Raw genomic sequence first — 12,500 nt, 5'->3', positions numbered from 1 at the left:
GGGCGACGCCTGGGGACGTCAAGGATGGGCCTGGCTGTGGATTCATGGACTGCCTCCTGCCTGCAGCAGCCACTCCAGGCGCTGGGCGCCCAGCGAGGGATCTGGGGCAGGGTGGCACCCTCTCAGCCCCTTGGTCGGAAATGACTCGTCCAGGGTCCTACAGCCATCCCTGCCCTTTGCTGCTTCAAGGCCAGCCGTCTGAGAGGAGGAAGGCGAGAGCTCCCCCTGCCCGAGAAGCTGTAGAGAGGCCATAAGTGGGCATCATTTAAGCAGGGAGAGAGGAACAGGCTCCTACGCTGAGGGAGGGAGGGAACTTCAGAGAGAAAGAGGAGTCCTGTGTACAAAGGCGTGGAGGTGGGAGATGGAAGGCCAACTCCGTGTCATACATAGTAAGTGAACCTTCTGGGGCGTTGGAAGAACCAAAGCTTCACAGATGTCATTTCGTCACTCCAGTATGTTACATGACAGGGACCCGTGAGGTCCATCAGCGATTATTAGGCACCTACTGTATTCTGTGCCCTGGGGACACAAAGAGGAAAGCAGGATGGCCCGTCCACTCCTAAATAGACAAACGCGTAGGAGGCCGGGTTGTGCCTTGGTTCGGCTCCGTAGAGGAGGGGATTGTGGCGGCCTGGAGGACGGAGGAGGTGTCTGAGCTCCATTTGGAAAGGACGTGTTAGGAGGGGAAGGAGAGACGAGCCTTTGGCAGCATCGGGGGACCCAACCTCGAACTTTACAGGGGAGAGGACTGAGCCTCAGCGGCTGCCTAGCCGAGTGACCCTGGGCAAGTCATTAGACCCGAGGCTGGCTCCGGCCTCCCCTGTAGCAGGAGGACAACAAACGCTGGTGTCCTTTGCTAGCGTCAACGAGGATCGCTCACGGAGCCGTCTTCAAGCTCCTTTCTCTGCAGAGAGGCCACTCTACTCCCGGTCCTCCCTGCCTCCCCCCCCCACAAGGGCCAGGAGGGCTCGGGGGCATCCGCTTCCCTCCCCTCCTTCTGGGGGTCAGAAGCTCCTGGATGGGGACAGCAGCCCTGGGACGCGGCCTTTGGGCTCCGGCCTCTGCTCTTTCCCCTGCTGCCTTCCTTCGGCTCCCTCCGCCCCTCCCGACCCCAACGTGTGGGCGTTTCCGTGCTGCCCCCCCTTAGCGGGGCCTTTGTCTTTCCAGCTTCTCCCCACCATCCCCTCCGGGCCAAGCCAGCTCTAAGGGAGGAGGGTGGGGAGCCCTGAAACTGCCGGCCGGGCGGGGCTCCCTCACCCCGAGGGCTTCCAGGCTCATCTTGGCCACAGGCAAATGGAGCAGCGCCACCATGGATGCCCCCCCCCCCCCCCCGGGGGAGGATGGGGGGATTCTCAGAATATCAAATTGCTGCCGGTCTCAGGCTGGCTCTGGAGGGCCGTCTGAGGCTCGAGGCTTCCAAGAATGGCCATTTCCAGACAGCGGGCGCCCCGGGCACTGCCACTGAGCTGAGGGCCCAGAGGTGGCAGGAAAAACCCACAGCACAGTGCCTGCAGCAGGAGATAGTCACCCTTCAGCAAGGCACTTCCCTGGGATCTTCTCCTGGAAGCTCATGGACCAGGCTGCGCCTCCGAGGAAGACAGAGATTCAAAGAGTGAGAGGGGAGGAGGATGAGGTCCAGGGGCCTGGGTTCGAGTCCTGCCTCAGCCTCTCACTCCCTGTGCAGCCCTGGGCAAGTCTCATCCCCTCTGTCACAGCTCTGTTTCCTTCCAAACTCTGCTCCAGGAAGGCCAGCCTCTCCTGGCACCCAGATGCTAGTGCCCCAGTCATTGGCTAGGACGAGCTCAGGACACAGCATCTCCCCCACTGCAATGGAAACTTCTTGAGGGCAGGGTTCTAGTGCCCAGCGGTGTCTAATGTCTGTCTGTCTCTGCCTCCCTCCTTCTCCTTCCCTCCCCTCCCTTCCTCCATCCCGCTCTCTCTCCCACCTCTCTGTCTCTGCCTGTCTCACCTGCCTTCCCTCCCCCACTTCCCCCCCCCCTGACACTCATACATGCACACACGCACACAGGTGGTGCTTAATAAATGCTTAGGAGATGGAGTCATTGACTTGACGCTCTCCCTCAGGTCCCACCGCTAAATGGTGGCTGCCTGTTTGCAGAATTGTTTCCCTCTCCAGCCCCGCCAGAGAAAGGGCTCTCGGCTGGGCCCTTCCTTAAGCATCCTGGGGCCGGCATTGTGGCCAGGCTCTCGGTAATCCTTTCGCCTCCTCGAACTGTAGCCCGTGAGTGGGCACTTGGGACGCAGGCTCTCTGGGGCCCATAAAGCCGAGGCTCCCTCCCGCTTTCCCACAGGAATCCCTCTGTGTCTGTTGCCCTGTGGGTGAACCAGCCCCCCATCCAACACTCCCTTCCCCAAAGAGCCCTGCCTGGGTCCAGCCTGGTGCCTTCCGGGGGCCACTCTCTCTCCTCGTCTCTGTCTCTTCGAGTCTCCCCCCTCCTCCAGAGCTCTTTCCCATGACGCCACCCTGATTTCCATTCCCAAATGACCTCGTATTTAGGCGTCGGGGCCTGGCTGGCTTTCCTTCCCTCCCCAGCAGCTCCCTGAGCCGAGGGACCCTTTGGGGGTCCTGTCTTTGTGTCCTCGGGGGTCACAGTGAGGGGGCAGCCCACCCCGCGGGCAGCCAAGTCCCATCTCCGACCTGGCCTGGCTCGGTGTCCCCAGACAGGTCATCTGATTTTTCAAGAGCCCAAGTAAATCTCGAACACTCTAAGAGGCGAGGAGGTGGCCATAGGAATTGGGAGAGGGCCCTTCCTCACCGGGAGTTCCTCCGCTGGTGAGATCATAGGACTAACCAGGAAAGGGAAGAAGAACTGTGGAGGACCAGCACATCTCAGCACATCCCTTAAACCTGGCCAGACAGAGCACTGCTCTTGGCGTGTGGGCGCAGCTCTTGTCAGGGTGGCCGGGGAGCCATGGACAGAGAGGAGATGGGGACCAAGGGGGTGGCAAAGGTCTCCTGCCTCCTGTTACTGTTCTGAGTTTTCTCCAACAATCAGCTTTCCGACTCATGAATGAGCAAAGCAGGACCAACTCTATGTTCACATGGAGAAAGCCATTCCCTGAGTAGAATAGCGGAGGATTGGTGCAAGGAGGGGAGAGAGCTGTCCCCAGAAAGACTCCATAATGGTCAAGTAGCCAAATGGCCAGTTGAGTCAGAGGAAGCAGCCCATTTGCTAAAGGGAATCAGCAGCCCTCTATTGTACCAAGTTCTTGGTTGACTCCAAATTTGCTTAGGAAATAAACAATTTCCTTTTGCTCTAGGAATATCCTTAGCCAGAGGGTCTAAAGTCATGTTGGCCCCCCATTCAGACCATTATTGGACTCAGAAAGAGCAGGACAGAGAAAGGCTGAGGATGGGGGCCTCCGGGGCCCTCTACAGGGCTCCCACATTGGCCCTCACTGGTTTGGTGATAGCGGGCAGGTGGGATTTATAGGGCTTGGGAGGAGCGTGTGCTGAGATTAGAGTTCCTGGGGAAGTATGAGGTGCACAGGGTGGAACTCTGGGATTGAGCCAGCCAGAAAAGCTAGGATGGCCAGAGGCCACCTCAAGGTCCAGAATGTCTGAGAAGTTCATGATCCCCTTTTGTGGTGAGACACATGGGGTAGCTGGGGTCCAGGGGGCCACAATCAGGAGAGTGGAGGACCTTGAGCTCACCCTACATGGCTGTCAGTCAAAGAACATGGACATTTATCTCAGAAAAGAGAAGACGCGGGGAGGGAGCATGAGTGAGTATTAAAAATATTGATCTCTTGTTAGACCCCACATTGGTTTCCAAAGGCATCCCTCTCCCTCCCTTTCTCTAACCCTCTTCCTCATTGGACTGTCATTCACTGGGAGTTGGAAGACTCTTGGACCTTTCAGTGCTGTCCACTGGGCCTGGCACATAGTAGGTACTTAGTTGATGTTTATCAACTGAGAGACTAATAGGGGTCCATCCAGTGGCCCCTCTGAGGATCCAAGGTCCCTCTGCCCAGATGTGACATCAAGGTCAGAATAAGGCCATGAGACACACCGTGCATTCAATACATGTCTGCAGACATCGCACACAGTGCTCTGCCATAGCATCGTGGTTTGTTTATTAAATAGGTTTTCAGCTACGTACACACACTCAATCCTCTATGTATGTGACATTCTACAGTTTGATTGGATATTATCAAGTCACCTAAACAACACTCTTGTGATGTTACTACAACCAAGAATTCTGTGATCGTTTACTAGGTTTCTACAACACTATATGATTGATGTGAATAAAGCCATTTGTAGGTTACCCCTTGACCTGCTGAGAGGATCCCTGTGCTTTTGGTCAGCTTTCACTATCCATCACGATTGCTTGGGAGATGAACAACAAAACATCTTCGTATCTGGGTGTGAGGACTTAAAGCAGACCAGTTTGGGGGTTTTCCTCCATTTACAGGTTCTGTTTTTCTTGTGTTACTTTGAAGTGCCCAGCAATGCTGCTTGGCTTCTGTTCCAACAAATTCATTGGAATGTGGTAACTTTAGGAGAAGATTCATTATAGCCCTCAAGCTTTTGGCCAGTGTTTAGTAGGGCCTTGGAGTGTGTCTTGTGCTTGAGAAAGGAGGGGTCATGGGCAGTAATCTTTGGCCTTTAATTCTGTAATTGCAATCTTTTCGGGGTAATAACCTAGAGGGCTTAAAGTAGGGTGTGTGTGTGTGTGTGTATGTATATATATATTGATCCTATAAGTATTTGCTCTCATATCATTTCTCCTATATTGGGGAGAGAATAATCATCATAACAAGTCCATTAGTGGAGAAAATTTGGGGAGAGAAGTCACAGAGGGGGATCTGCAGGGGGCCCTCATTCTGGGGTCTGCTTTGCTGACCTTCCTTCCTCAGACCGTGACCTTGTCAACTAATGGCCTTGGCCAGAGCCTCATCCCTTAGAACAAAGAATAATCAAGGTGGGGTAGAGACAGTTCAATAAAATGAGCCAATCTGCCAAGTAGGCCAAAAGGGAGAGGAAGGTTCCCCACTCCTCATCTCTCATCCTGCCACAAAAGGAGGGAGCGGACTTCTCCTCTCTCTTCTTTGGGGCCAAGCTGGGTCTAATTATTTAGCATTGTTGTATGGGTGGCTTTTCCACTCACAGGAGAGCAGCATCATTGCTGCTTCCTGTTCTCTTTCCTTTCCTTTCCTTTCTATGCATTAAATGTTTCTTCCCGAACTCTTCTGGGATGCCACAGCTCTGTGGTAGCTCCCCAGAGATTCAGTGATCTGGCCTGTAGTAGAGACAAAAGCTATCAAGCTGTCCCCGGCCCGGTCTGGGCAAGTGGCTCCAGGTATGATAAGTCATCTCCCTCTGGCCCACTCTTGCTGTTGGTCGGTCTGGTGAAGGAGAGACAGGTCTGGATCCAGTCAGGAGAGAGACTGGGGTTTGTCCCTTCCTGGCTTTGTTCCTCTATCAAACCTGTAAACAGAATGACCATGTCTGAACCCCCTAGCCAAAGGGGCTGTCGAAGCTGCAGTCAATGGACACCTAACAGCTCTATGACTCCATTTTCAGAGATTATGAATGGCTCTTCGTAGGCGGAGGCATTGTGGGATAGTAGATAGCTCCATTCTGGCCAGTCATCAGCATCAGGAAGCCCTTGTTTCAAATCCTACCTCTAATCTTTACCCCTGTGTAAACCTGACCCAGTTACACTGGCTGGCTGTGTCTTCAGCAGATCTATGAGACTAAGTTGCAGAGAAAGTGCGAACCACATCGGTACACGCTGTTCTCTCACCTGAAGTTCCCTCTTCCAATGAAGTCACGGGGCGGCCCACTTTCCTCTTAGATACGCGTACAAGAATCCCTGCAAGCTTATTGGATAGGAAGCTGGTCTTGGGGGCAGGAAACCCGACTGCAAGTTGTACCAATGGACGTCACATTCTGGTGGGGTGGCATTTCAGTGCCTTTCACAGCAGCTATAAATCACAGAGTAGGTGCTGATGAAATTACGCATTTCGAGGTGGGAAAAGGGACCAGGAAGGGATGGGGAGAGAGAAAGATGGAGGATGGAAAGGAAGGGAGAGACAGAGAAAAAACAGGTGGTGTGGAGAGGGAGAGAAAGAGAGGGAAAAGGAGGAGAAAAGAAGGGAGAGCTCCAGAAAAAGAACACAAAGAAAAGAAGGGGGATAGAGGAAGAGAGAAGAGGCAAGGAATGCTGGGTGGAAATGGAATGGTGGTGTCTAAGCACAAGTTCTGGTTCTGAGAAACCAAACAAGCATCTGGTGACTCAGCCTGAAGATCCAAACCAGATACCTGAGATGCCGACTGCAGTAGGGAATCTTGTTCTGACTTGGGCTTCTTGAACCCCAAGGGCACAATTTAGGAGCACTAGATGAAAGCTGTAAAGATATCACTTTGGGTTAAATGGGAGTGAGGGAGAGGCTGGACCTGGGGTTTTAATAGTAGAGGGAACTTCCAGGTGAGGAAACTTCCTCTGCCCGTGTTTGACACCCTCTCTATGACTCCTAATCATAGTTTCACAGAACTCAAAAAATGGAGTGATTATCAGAGTCTGGACTTGAACTCAGGTCTCCCTGTTTCTGAGGTCGGTTTTCTATTCATCCATGATATCAGGAAAAACCTTCTTGCCAACTCTAGCTATCCCAAAGTAGAATGAGCTCCCTTTCGGACCCATCCTTCATGGGGAAATGGTTGGGGATGGTCTTCAAGGAGAACCTGAATGTTTAGAGAGGATTCTTGTTCAGGTTCAAATCCCGGTGGGCTCTGAGACTCTGGGAGATCTACAGGAGCATTTCTGGAGGCAGGAGGGGCACTCAAAGCAGGCTCAGCACCCCAAAGAGGAGCCCAGTGCTTGGAATGACAACGTCAGCCCAGAATCAGTCCACACGTAGCATCCCCACTTGGGAAGGATCCCAGACTGGTCATCCTCCCGCGGGCTGGTCTGCTGGAGAGAAAGGGCTGAGCAAACCCTCCTGCCCTCTCTCGGTGTGAGCAGCCCTTGGACAATCCCAAGCATTGGACCAGGAAGGATGCAATGGCCAAGGCTGATCCCTGCCTCCCAGCGCTGATGTCTGGGTGCTTCCCTGCATGCCGCTGCGCCGGCCTCCAGGAGGCTCTGGGGACTCAAGCTTCCTCCTGAGGAGCATTCCAGTGGCATGAGGGGCTGAGTTTCACCTCCGTCTCCTTCATTTGTACCTAAACAGCAATCAGAGACCAGTAAACGAGCCTCTCCCCCCCCTTTTTTGTTGTTGTAACTAATTTTTCATTTCAGAAATGCTCCTTCTCTCCCTCCCACCACTGAGAGAGACACAGAGCTCTTTGTCGGAGCCTTCATCAAGGAAAATGAGTCCTCACGCTGGCCGATTCCCAACTCTATTGGCTAAAGCCACTCTCCATACAGTCTGAGAGCACTTCCTCTCTGCCAGGAAGTGGCTAGCGGGCTGCATCATCTGGCCTCAGTCTCTCAACACTGAGGGGTCCTTTAATATGGTGGCTGATTTTCATTTCACATAAGAACATTTTAAGGCATGTTACTGCTTGCAACAAGCTTGGCTCACTTTATGAAAGAGGAACCTGAGGCAATCAGGCATTAAGTGACTTAGCCAGGGTCCTACAGCGAGTGAGTGGATGGGGCCACATTGGAAGTCCAGCATTGTAGCCAATGAGCTGCCTCAGTTTGCTTCCATTGGGGGTCCCTCAGATGTGACTACAATTCTCTTTAGCCCTGACCAGCTTAGCAAAGAAGAGACTTCCTTTAGTGAACCAGAACAGCTTCGCCCATTGGGCAACACCAGCTGATCTCTCTGGGGAGATCCGAGGAATTGGAAGGTTGCCAATTGCCAGTGAACTTGCATCATCAGATGCTACAAGAAAGAGAGCTGAGGGCCCCCCGGGGAAGGGCTGGGCCAGACGCAGGCTGCGGATTCAGCTGATCAAGAACTGGAAGAGCTTCCATGCAGAAAAGAGAGGAGATTTGGCACATCTGGCTTCATCGGGTGCAAAGGGGTGGGGGTGGGAAGGCGTCTACTTGGGCCACATTGAAGCTCAGGGAAAGGAGAGACTTCCGGAGAAGAGGACTCTGCCCAGGTGATATGGATGGCTCCAAGAGAAATGGGGATCCAGCTTGGTGGAGGTCTGCAGCCAGCATTTGGGTGACCACTTCCTTTTTGCTTTATTCTTTTTTTTTAACCCTCACCTTCCATCTTGGAGTCAACTCTGTGTATTGGTTCCAAGGCAGAAGAGTGGTCAGGGCTAGGCAGTGGGGTTAAGTGACTTGCCCAGGGTCACACAGCTGGGAAGTGTTTTTGCTTTATTCTTGAAAAATACTTAACATCTTTAGTCTTTTCTGTCCAATCAGGCTGGCCCCTCATCCATCAGGTCCCATTAATGGAGTTTTCCTGGCAACTCTGCCAAGGAAGCAGATGGAGCAGCTCAGAGTTACTCAGAATGCAGAAAAGAGCCCTGAATGTTTTCTTAGGCATAGAGTAGCCCCACTCAGCCAGCCGTTGATCTTCAGTGATGTTCTTTGCTTCTAGAAGGATTCCATCATGCTTTGGGGAATGTCTTCCTTGAAGACAAAGAGATAATGTAGTAAACTGAGTTTTGGAGCTAGAGTGAAGAGGATCTGATTTCAAATCCCACCCCTACTATTGACGAGCTGAGTAATGGTGGGGAGCTCCCTTCCACCTCTCTGATGTAGGTAACTCTGGCCTCAGTTTCCTTACTGGCAAAGAGGGAGATAATAGCTCCTCTAGTAGCTCCCTTGCAGGGTTGGTCGAAAGCACGGACGAGACTTTATTGAAAGCCTTTGCAAAGACCATATAGAGAAATGGGAATTATTAGAACTAAATCAAACCTTGAGGACTTCCTTCCTCTTCTCTGCCTGCAACATTCATCCCCCAGCCTCCACTGTCAGAAAGGGTGGGCCTGTGATGTGGAGCTCCCACTCTTACCTAGGTCGTCCTCTCTAGGCTTTTGTTGCAAACAATACTCTATAGAAGGTAAATTATAGTATTTTCCCAGAACTTCCCCTCTTAAGCCCCTAGAAAACGAGCTGGGCTTTTGTTTCCTGGGAACACACGATCCTATCTTCCTGGCATGGGCCCTTCGTGACCCTACTTAAGTACTGAATTCTAATCAGGATTCTTGGAGTGGTCATTTTTGTTGTTGTTCAATCGTTTTCAGTCGGGTCTGACTCTTCATGACCCCATTTGAAGCCTTCCTAGCAAAGAAAATGGAGCTGTTCAGAATTTCCTTCTCCAGATCATTTGACAGAGGCAAACAGGGTTCAGTGACTTTTCCAGGGTCACGTGAGTGGAGTGGTGGAGGAATGGGTAAAAATATCAATAACACCGATCAAGTAGCTGCAGCATTTAAAAATGAAATGATCCTTCATAATCAGGGAATCGCCAAGTTGGAAGGGAACTTGGTCACCATTGAATTCAGCCCCTGCCTGAAACAGGACTCGCCATGAAGCGATTGTCCAGAATCCGTCTGAACAGCCAGACCACAGTGAACCCACTCCCACTCCGGTGAGTCCATGGACATTTTTGACAAAATCCACCATGAGGAAGTTTGTTCTTCTTGTCGGATCAGAGACATAGACTTGGAAGGGATTTCTAGGGCCAGCAGGACCTGGATTCGAGGTGAGCTTCCTTTAGATAACATCTGGGGATCCGTATTTGATGAGCCTTTTATTGAATCCAATGGAACCGCCTTCCCTGAGAACGAGTCTTGTGCAGGGGAGTTTGAGGGACATGTCAGCTGGGCACGTCATGAGGGATCAGCCAAAGTATTGCCGGCCAGGACGGGGGACAGCCAGGGAACAAATGATTTTCCTAGAAAAGAGAAGAGCCTAGAAAGTGCCTAGCTGGAGGCAGTGAGCCAGCGACTGAGCTCTGACATAGCCACGTGCTTACTCTGGGGCGGGTGCCTGAGTGCTCGGAGAGCTGGGGAAGGGGCAGTGCAGCCATCCAGGACTGAGTGCCTCCCAGGGGTGGGCTGGCCAGACAGGACACAGAGGAGCCTCTACCTCCTTCCCTCTCTCGCGAGGCCACATCGCTCAATGCAGGCTTAGATCATGGAATCTCCCCTCGCTTCTACTTCCTTGTGTAAAATGGACTCGAACAGAAGCTCCAGCTTTGACCTTTTTCAAGCTTTATAATTTTTTGTAGAGTAATTACAGTTGATTTAATATTCATTTTAAAATTTGTGGAGCTCTAAATTCCCTCCCACCCTCCAGCCACCCCCTCCCCATGGAGAAGGCAACCAATAGCGTATCAATTAGAAATGGGAAGCCATCAAAAACTATTGCCAGGGGCAGCTGGGTGGTTCAGTGGCCTGAGAGCCAGGCCCAGCAATGGGAGGTCCTGGGTTCAAATCTGGATTCAGACACTTCCTGTGACCCTGGGCAAGTCACTTGACCCCCATTGCCTAGCCCTCACCACTCTTCTGCCTTGGAACAAACATACAGTATTGATTCTAAGATGGAAGGTGAAAGTTTAAAAACAAAACAAAACAATTGCTGTATGAACCATGGCAAACTTACTTTAAAGATCAGTCTGGATGAGTAGATAGAACCCTCTTCTTGGCATGAGGAGGATCTGGGTTCAAATCCTGATTCAGATACTTCTATAACTCCTGGCAGGTCAATAATTCTCACTGAGACTCAATTTTCCTGGTTGGTAAAATGGGGGTAATAATGATACCTCCATCACAAGCAGGCTTCATAGTCATTTAATGAGAATGTACACAAAAGATTTTGTAAACTGTAAGGTTTAGAATTATAAATTTTAGTTTGATGTAAATTATTATATAATATATGGTGTTCTTTTAGACATAAATTAGATTTACATGTGTTCTATATCCTACAAATTCTACAAACCTTAAGGGTTATAATGTTACAATTATTATGGAAAATGTGGGATGAGATTTTCTTCAATTCTTTTATTCAGTCCTTCAATGATCTGTGATTTCTCCATCATGGAGGCATCTTCTCATGAAGGTTGTTGTGGTCCTTCTGTGCCTCGGGGATCAGCCTTCTGTTGAAATGAAGCCTCTGCATGGTAGGTGAGGCTGCTCCACAGAAAATAATCAACCAACTCAGTGAGGTATGATGAAATAGTCTGGCCAAGAGTCCAGGGACCTGGGTTCAAATCCCAACTCAGCTAAGTCACTGAACCTCCATTTCCTCAATTGTAAAATTGGAAGGCTGCTTCTATTTAAGGCTCCCTGGAATATCTATAAGCCAGTCTTCACCAAAACCTGATTCCTCTTCATTTCCACCCCAGGCCAAGGGATAGAAACTCTGCCTTTAAGGCTCTACAGTTCAATATCTCCTTAGTGGTCTTGCTTTAGCTCCCACTTTCTTTTTCTACCCAGAGTGAGAATATATTTAAAAGGCATTTATTAAGTGTTTTCTATATACCAGAGAAATCGAAACAACCAAGCGAAAATCCTAAAACAGAGCCCTCTGGCCCCACTCTAGTTGCGTAGCTCTGGCTGACTGGACTCCATGATCTCCAAGATCCCTTCCATTTCTAAGACGCCCGACCCTGCTGCAAATTCTGCATAGTGCACCAAGTCATCCCTGTGGAACACCCAAGACTACTGTCCTAGTTACAGTCTTAAAACATCTTCACTTGCCTTCTTGGGAGACCGAAGGGTTTTGGAGGGATGGCTTAGAGGCAGGAAATTTCTTTAAAAAGCTCTTTCAGAAGATCTAAGCTGTTGCCTGCAGTATATTTCCCCAGAGCCAGTGGAAGCATTCTGAATCATTGCATTATTGTCCTCCCGCCTTCCCTAAAGTACTCGAGTCACTTTTTTACTTTTAAGCCCCCACCTTCCATCTTAGACTCAATACAAGTATTTGTTCCAAGGAGGAAGAGTGGTAAGGGCCAGGCAATGGGGATGAAGTGACTTGCCCAGGGTCACACCGCTGGGAAGTGTCTCCTTTTAGATTTGAACCCAGGACTCCCTGGTCTCTAGGCCTGGCTCTCCATCCACTGAGCCACCCAGCTGCCCCCTTGAGTCGCTCTGGCTAGATGGTGTGTTGACAGCCATCAGCAGTCTAAGGTGGTCACAGCTGACATCAGAGTCAGCCTCACCAAGAGAGTAGTTTGGTACCTCCCAGCCGAGAGCAAATGTGCAGGTCAAATCCATTCAGCAGGAGCCCAGCCACCGATGGGCCTCTTCAGGCATCCCCGCCATCTTCGAGGATCTTGTGAGTGAAGGCACCAAGGCCAGAAAGAGGCGAGGATCTTCCCTGTGGCTTAGGAGACTCTGACTGAAGGCTGGCAGGACAAGCCCTGGGCATCCCCCAGCCATTATTAAAGAAGAGTCAGGAAGAGAAGAAGATTCGAGCTGGATCGGAGCTCAGGGTCTTCCATGAAAAGACCAAAGCTTTCTGAGAACAGTCTTCACTCCTGGGTCAGGCAGGCACAAATGGCTCCCTTTTGGGGGGCCCCCACAGTGTCACTGCTAGAATTACTCATGAGGATGGAAC

This window comes from Monodelphis domestica, chromosome 2, assembly GCF_027887165.1.
Source record: "Monodelphis domestica isolate mMonDom1 chromosome 2, mMonDom1.pri, whole genome shotgun sequence".
NCBI classification, from domain to species: Eukaryota; Metazoa; Chordata; class Mammalia; order Didelphimorphia; family Didelphidae; genus Monodelphis; species Monodelphis domestica.
The sequence above is the reverse complement of the archived record's forward strand: the minus strand, read 5'-3'. Positions refer to the sequence as shown.